At 50.6% G+C, this 8,323-nt stretch overlaps 1 non-coding gene across 1 annotated transcript; it reads right to left on the reverse strand.

The window, feature by feature from the left end:
* Nucleotides 1-1,943: 1,943 nt before the first annotated feature.
* Nucleotides 1,944-2,014, reverse strand: TRNAG-GCC (transfer RNA glycine (anticodon GCC)). The gene has a single exon. It is a non-coding gene; the product is annotated as a tRNA-Gly (tRNA).
* Nucleotides 2,015-8,323: the final 6,309 nt, after the last annotated feature.

The raw sequence follows: 8,323 nt of genomic DNA on the forward strand, positions 1-8,323 counted from the left end.
TGGATTAAAAGGTGTGCTCCACATTTGCATGGGGTTTTCAACTGATATAAACGTTTTGAACACCTTCCGGTGTGTCGACAACTTTGCACATCTTAAGATCTAAGCCCCACTAGTTTCTGAGCTAAACGACATCGAAAATGGTGAGTGCAATTCAAAATCACCTTGACATTCAAGACGTCATGACAACTTTATTGAAATCCTACCATATGGTAAACCATGAGGCGGTTAAGGCAAAACAAAATTGTCGTCGGGGTGTTTATATCTGGCGTTTGTCATCGTGATTTCCAGCTATAACGGCGGGCAGTTGGCTCTCAGTCAATATGCGCTTGGTACGATGACGTAATCAGTTCATGACTCATTGAGGAGCGTATATGCTAAACAGGGAATTTTACTGTTTGGAACTTTTTTCCACCCCAAAAGTGTGCCAATAGCGATAAGTGAGCTGGTTTCGTCATATCTGATGCTTGCTTCAATATTTTCATGGGCAAGATATTCCCTTTAAAGCCTCTATATATCATAATCTATTCCTGCGCTGCGCAAACAGGTGGCGGAGACAACATAACTTACCGCATTGTCGACAGTGTTGTGTGTTCTGCAGTAGCAGCTGCGGCTGTAACGCACACGCAACACGGGTGGCATTGGGGTGTAGAACACGTGCGTTTCCGTTTGTCAGCGTCATCTGTAGCTCTGACAGACTTCAACTATGACGTCAGCTGTTCATTTTTGTGTTTTGGCAGAGTCACTGCTCCCGGCTGCCGTGTGTTAACATGTCTGCGGCACAGGAATTGTATTATTCTCCTATCACTGAACGTGATGTATCATCGAGAACTGGCAGGACTGCGTCCGAGCATGCCGCAGACACTAACAACATGCATTGTACAACTGTACACCCTCACCTACTGATCTGGTGGCCAGGGACATTCGGTTCAAGTCCGCGTTCTGTAGTCGGTACCTGAATGTGTTGCAGTGGTCTGAATTATATGAAGTGTGCTTGTGCAGTTCACACAGGCCTTAAACACAACCATTTTAATGCGCGGCCTTCTAGTGACGCCCAGGAATTGTGTTGTGTATGAAGATATGACATGAGAGCCTTTCCTCTGTTGAATATAATACCTGCACTGACAGGCATTGTATTAAAAGGAGTGCTCCACACTCATACGGGGCTATGGGCTACAACAGCCATGTTGAAGACCTTGAAGTGTTGTTTACAACCCTGCCCTTGTTATGCCCGTTATGCTCCTGAGTTAAGCGACCACGAAAATGGGGAGAGTATCTCAACGTCACTTTGGATCTCGTGACGTCATAATAACCTAACTCAAATCCTGCCATGCCGTAGGCCATTCAGCGATCTAAGCAAAAAAGTAGAGCCGCTGATATCTGGCATTTGCTAGCGCGACATTCATTCAAAACGGGCTTTAATTGGCTCTCAATCAATGTTGTGAAAGGTACGTTGACACAATAAAACCGTGACGCATAAGGGGGCATATCTGCTAAACGGAGAATGGTACTGTCTGGAGCAGTCCTTTCCACTTAGAAAGTATGCCAACAGTTATAAGTGAGCTTGTTCCATCACATCTGACGCTTGCTTAAAGATCTTTAAATGTGAAACATTTAAACAAATGCTTACGTGAGCTTTTTCATCACATCGGATCCTTGCTTCACTATTTTCAAATGTGAAGAACTCCCTTCGAAAAGTATACCAATAGCTATTAATGAGCCTGTTCGATCATATCCGATGTCTATATTCTCAAACGTAAAACGTTCCATTGAACTCTGACCTACCAGACAGGTGCTCAGACAGGTGGCGGAGAGATCATCACTTACCGTATCGTCCACAATGTTGTGTGTTCCGCAGTAGAAGCAGCGGCTGTAACGCGACAACTTTTAAAGGCTGCTGATACTTCTGCTGCGGGATTAACAACAAAGCCAAACTCAGCCAAAGATGCATCGGCCGGGAATCGAACCCGGGCCGCCCGCGTGGCAGGCGAGCATTCTACCACTGAACCACCGATGCCTGCAGAGTGTGTGTTTAGGTCACGGAACGTGCCGGGGGGGGGGGGGGGGGGAGAGGCGGGAGGGGGAGGGGCGTCGTTGAAGGGGTAGGCGGGTGGGATTTAATTCCAATTCCCGGGAACGTTACGATATCCGAACAGAGTTGGCTATGGAGCTGTTATATCAGATCTTTGACTTCCAAGACCAGCGATTCTGCCCGCTCCTCCCCCTTCTCGGGCACCAGTTTGGGCAACGTAGGATTCGGCTAGCCCCCCCCCCCCCCGCGTCAAGAAAACACCTGCATGCGGCCAGTTGTATTCGGCAGGCTGTACCCTCACGTTATGCAGTGGCCGCAAGTTTGACGTATGATTTACCGTTTGGGTAGAATGAGACATCGATTCGGCAGACAACGTCTGCCGATTTCTAGTCTTTTGAGTGGCCCACTGTCCCCCCCCCCCCTGTCCTTTTATTCCCTCAAATCTCAAATGTATCCCCCGAAATATGAGGAGGAAAAGCGCAAGCTGACGTTTAAAGTGGGAGCCCAAATTATTTCAAACCTAAAAAAGTTTTTAAAATTGTTTTACAGATAAAGAAAGTGGAAACTGCGATTTCATGTTCAGTTTAGTGCAGCTGACTTAACTCGTCACAGTGAAAGCTCCCCGCTTGCACCGTTTTTATTTGAGTATGACAAATATGTCTGTTTGGACGCAGCAGAGCCATGCCATCTGGTGGACACAGGTGAAGGGCACCAAGAACGTAGCCACTTCGCCTTCAAGTCGCAGGTGCGTGACGTTAGCCCACCAGAAGTGATGCATCTGGTTGAGTCAGATTTCCAGGAAACTAGACGAGAGAACAAGACAGACTTGTCGATCCAAGACCAGCAGTTGGTGAGGAAGGGGATCTGGCAACATGACATTGGCAACATGACTTCCCGTTGACAGATCCCCTCCTGTCGGAGGGGATCTGGCAACGGGAAGATGGGTATTATGAGATGCTGGTTCCACTGAAGAGTAACAAAGTTTCCCTTCCAAACAACAAAACTGTGGCAATGCAACGATTGAAAAGGCTGAATTCGAAACTCGTGAGAAATGAGTCCTATCGCCGCGACTACTCTGGATTCATGGGAACGGCTGTGGCAAAGGGGCATGCAGAAGAGGTTCCCAGTGACGAAGTGAAACTCGACAACGGCGGGGTGTCGCACTTCCCCCACCACACTGTTTATCACCCGCAGAAGTCCAAGATCCGTGCCGTTTTCAACTACAGTGCCGAGTTCGAAGGCCATGTGTTGGACAGCCACCTCCTGCAGGGCCCCGACATGACGAACAGCCTCACCGGAATCCTGTGTCGTTTCCGTCAGCAGCCTGTGGCGATCTCCTGTGACTTGGAGGAGATCGATCTCCTGTGACTATGTTCAACCAGGCGTCCGCGGACGCCAGAGATCTCAAGCCCTTCCGCTTCCCTTGGTGGAAGGACGGCGACCTGGGAAAGGACCCAAGTGAGCACAGGATGAAGACTCACATTTTTGGCGCAACGTCTTCACCCGCGTGCGCAATGTTTACGCTGAGAGCTGCAGCTGACGGTCAACATGATAGTAGCGAAAAGCAAGCTGCCAGCTTCGTGAAAACGACTTCTATATCGACGACGGTCTCGCATCTGTTCAAGACGTGGATACGGCGGTACGATTCATTGATGTAACCAGAAGACTATGTGAACGTAGAGGATTCAAAGTTCACAAGATCATCTCGAACAACATTGATGTTGTGAAGTCTGTGCCGGCAGAGAGTCGCTGTGCAGGACTGCGGAGTTTGATTATTGGTTCCAACAGCCTCCCCGTTCAACGGACATTGGCAGTGGAGTGGAACACATGAACTGATATGTTCTCCATCCAGGTGAAGCCGAGTGCTAAACAAGTGAACAGGAGAGGCATCATGTCGGTGGTGAGTTCGGTGCTTGACCCCAAGGCCCGGTCTCTGCTTTCGTTTTGAAGGGCAAGCTACTCCTGAGAGAGTTGTGCCGCGAAGGCCCTGGGTGGGACGAGTCCATACCAGATAAGGTGGCAATAACGCTTGAGAAGTAGAGAGCAAGCATGATGGCCTTGAAGAACGTCGGCGTTCCACGACGCTACGTGCAAGGTGGGCTGCAGAACGGGATGACAGATAAATTGCATATTTTTTTCTGATGCCAGCTCAGTTAGCTACGGAAATTTTAGCTGCCTGAGGACAGTGGACACGAGCTGGGTGGTGAACTGCTCACTAGTGGTGAGCAAGTCTCGTATGGCACCGACCAAGTCGGGAACCATACCGAGGCTCGAGCTGACAGCTACTGTGCTCTCCGTGAAGGTCAGTCGTGTTCTTCAAGATGAGCTGAGATTGCCGAACGTGAGCGAATTCTTTTTGGCAGACGGCAAGGCGGTACTAGGGTGCGTATCGAACGAAGCACGGAGATTTCACGCCTACCTGGTAAACCGCGTGCAGCAGATACATGAGCATATCGAACCCAGTCAGTGGAGACATATTGTGACGGAGAAGAGCCCGGCAGATCTCGCTTCTCGAGGAGCAACGGCAGAAGAGCTCGTAAGCAACGATCTGTGGTGACATGGCCCATCACTTCTGACAAGTGCAGCCCTTCACGAGAGCGAGAAGTACAGTCAATTGGAGAGAATGATCCACTCCGTCCGGGTTGTATTGGGAGGTCTCACTGAAGAAAACCGCCAAGCCCGATTGCACGATGAGCTCTTGCGAACCCTTTTGAGTGAAGTTGAGGCGATTGTTAACAGCAGGCCGCTCACTTCTTTCAACATGACTCCTGATGACCCTCACCCAATCTCACCCATGAGCCTTCTAACACAGACCTGTAGTGTAGTTTTGCCTCCGCCTGGTGTCTTTCAGAGGGGTGACATCTACCACCGTCGGCACTGGCGACGAGTCCAGTACCTCGCAGACCAGTTCTGGCGGTAGTGGCGCTCGGATTTCCTCCCGGACCTCCAGGAGAGGAGGAAATGGACGACGGAGCTCGAGAACGCTGAACTGGATAGCGTATCGATAGCGAGACCGGTTAGCATGAACCAGCTGAACTTGGTTCATGCTAATGAGACAGGTTAGCACCACTGAACCGGATAGCGTAGTGCTCTTCATCGAGCTCCCCGCTGCAGGTGGCCTCTGGGGCATGACGTCGAGACCCACCCTTCCGGCGATGGACTCATCCGGAACGTCACTGTTCGCACCAAGGACGGGACGTATGATCGTCCCATACAGAAGCTGGCGCGACTTCTCTCGTGAAAGGACCCGATTCATCGCCAGAGTGCCCGGCGTTGGCGGGACGTCCTTGCCGCAGCGAGCAAGTGAGCGCCTCGCGGGCGTGCTGGGCGGCTGTGGCACCTAACGGGCGGCTGCCGACCTCATGGTGCCTTAGTGTGTATCGTGTGCTGCTCGTCGGCCGGCTGCGTGGCGCCTGGCCAAGTGACGGTCAAGTTCGCGGCGTGGCTCCCGCCGGTCGACTTTTCATGGCACCAGACACTGCGCGGTGGATATACTGGCGTGTGAGTGCTGCGTAAGGTACATTACATTGTGTTTAGACTTTGTGTTGTGTACATATGCCACCAGTTTACAGGGGGGAATGTGGCGGCCGTTGTAAGGCGACATCGCTTCAGTGATAGGTGACGCACAATATAAGAAGCGCTGTTCGTGGTGCGAGATGGTGGCGGGAGATGGCGCTCGTGATGACGTTCGTGGTACCGCGGGGCGTTTGAAGGTGGGCGGCTCCTGTGGCACCACTGGCGCCAATCAGAATGTGATCAGGCCATGCTGTGCCAGGGACGTGTCAGCAAAGAGTAACTGTGTTAACTTAAAATGCTACGTTATTATTGTTTCCGATCACTATATGATCATCATTTCAGGTCGTCATATCAGGCCGTATGTAGTTTCAGGCTATTATTATTGTTTCACTCTCATTCCAGTTTTTACGTACAATAAGCAGCAGCACTAATATGGCGGCTTTTAAAAATGGCGGTTAACGGTTAGAATAAGCCGCAGTCATGTCATGGCTGTTACAGCCTGAATTGAATTAATTGTGCATGCAGTACCCATCTCAAAAGCGTTAAAGGTAGCCATTTTAAGGCGCAGTATTTTCCGCCGCCCCCCCCCCCCTCCGACATTGCCTTTTATATGAAGCCATGTCATGCGCTGTTTTCCTCTGTTGGATATGAGGCCTGCACTACCAGGCAATGGATTAAAAGGTGTGTTTCAGATTTATATGGGGTTTAGACTGAAACAGGCATTTTGAAGACCTTTCGGCAACGTTCAAAGCTTTACCCGTCTTAAGACCTAAGTTCCTCTAGTTCCTGAGCCAAACGCCGTGGAAAATGGCGAGTGCATTTAAAAGAATTCTTGGCATCCATGACGTCATAACAACGGCATTTAAATCCTGCCATATCGTAAGCCATGCGGCGCATAAGGCCAAAAAACGTTGTCGGGGCGTTCACATCTTGTGTTCATTAGAGCGATTTCTAGATATAACAGCCGGCAATTGACTTCCAATCAATGATGTATGACTGCTTAAGAAGCATGACTACCAAACAGAGAATTTTGCTGTCTCGAGCTTTTCCACTCCAAAAACATGCCAATAACTATAAGTGAGCCTGTTTCGTTATATCTAACGCTTGCTTTAATATTTTCGACCGTAAAAAATCGCCTTTAAGGCCTCTTCATATCATGACCTATCCTTGTGCTGTGCCGGACAGGTGGCGGAAGAAACATAACACTGTCGACAGTGCTGTTGTTCCGCAGTAGCATTTGCGGCTGTAATGCGAAACAAACACGTGCAACACAGGTGGCATCGCCGGACAGAAAACGCATGCTTTTGCTTTGCTTTGTATCATGACCTATCACTGCCCAACACAAGTAGGTGGCGGAGAAAGCATGAATCCCCGTATCATGAACAATATTTTGTGTTCTTCAGGGGCGGCTGCGGCTGTAATGCGAAACATACGCATGTGACGCGGGTGGCATTGTGGCGCGGAACGCATGCGTTTCGGCTTGTGCTGATGATGTGCTGAGGGATTGACAGCAGAGTCAAACTCGGCCAAAGATGCATCGGCCGGGAATCGAACCCAGGCCGCCCGCGTGGCAGGCGAGCATTCTACCACTGAACCACCGATGCCTGCGCGTTGCGAATTTAGGTCACGGAGCGTGCCGGGTGGGGATGGGGGTGGGGACGGGGGTGGTCGTCATTGAAGGGGTAGGCGTGTGGGATTCAACTTACCTTCCCGGGAGCGTTGCGATTACCGAACAGAGTCAGCCATGGAGCTGTTGTATCAGGTGTTTGACTTCCCGAATTAGTAACTGAGCCCGCTCCCCCCTTCTCGAGCACCAGTTTGGGTATCATAGGTTCGGCTAGCCCTCCCTCTCCCTGGCGTCAAGAATACGACTGCGTGCCGCCAGTTGTGTTCGGTGGGCTGTACCCTTACATTATGCAGTGGCTGCAGGTTTGATTTATAATTTCCCATTCTGTTAGAATGAAACGTATATTTAACCGACCACGTCTGCCAATTTCTAATATTTTGGGTGACCCCCCCCCCCTCATGTAAATTTACTCCCTCCAACCGCAAGTTTGCCTCCCAACTTTGTGGAGCTAAACTTCAAGCTGACGTTTAAAGCAGAATGTCAAAATATGTCAATTTTAAATAAGTTTTCTTCTAACTGTTTCACAGGCAAAAGAAACAGAGTGAAAACTGCGATGTCATGCTCAGTTTATTGCAGCTGGCTGAGGCTGTCACACTGCAAGTACCGTATTTATTTGAGTATTTTCTGTTTTCCTTTCATGATGCATCACACAGGCTTCCATCCATCCAGGCACAGGCACACCATCACACAGGCTTCAGCCGGTGTAGGTAACTAGCGCCCCCTCGGGTTCCAGCCGTGGTAACAGGTTGACAGCGCCAGCTGTTCCTCTCAGGGCCTTGCACCCCTGCCAGTGCGTGAGCTCCTGCCCCTTGTCCCGCCCATTCTCTCCTCCTCACCCGAATTCTCGCATCTGGTCCTCTCACTGCGCCTCATCCTCGTTTTCTCAGGGTCGTCGTGCCCCTTCGCCCGCGTCCCCGGGTTGATCGGATCCTGATGGCTCTGTTGACGGTTGACGGGTTGGCCATCAGTCGGCGTTGACGGTTGACGGGTTGACCATCAGTCGACTCTGTTGCAGTCTGAGCCCCGGGAGGCCATTCCCCAAACAAGGACAAGGCCATGATTCAAGGACAAGGCCATGATTCGCGATTGACATTAGTTGGGACTCCTGAAGCGATGAGACCACTCGGGGGTCAGGGGGTCAGTCAGGGGGT

Source organism: Pollicipes pollicipes, unplaced genomic scaffold, assembly GCF_011947565.3.
Source record: "Pollicipes pollicipes isolate AB1234 unplaced genomic scaffold, Ppol_2.1 Scaffold_6052;HRSCAF=7182_pilon_pilon_pilon, whole genome shotgun sequence".
Taxonomy (NCBI): domain Eukaryota; kingdom Metazoa; phylum Arthropoda; class Thecostraca; order Pollicipedomorpha; family Pollicipedidae; genus Pollicipes; species Pollicipes pollicipes.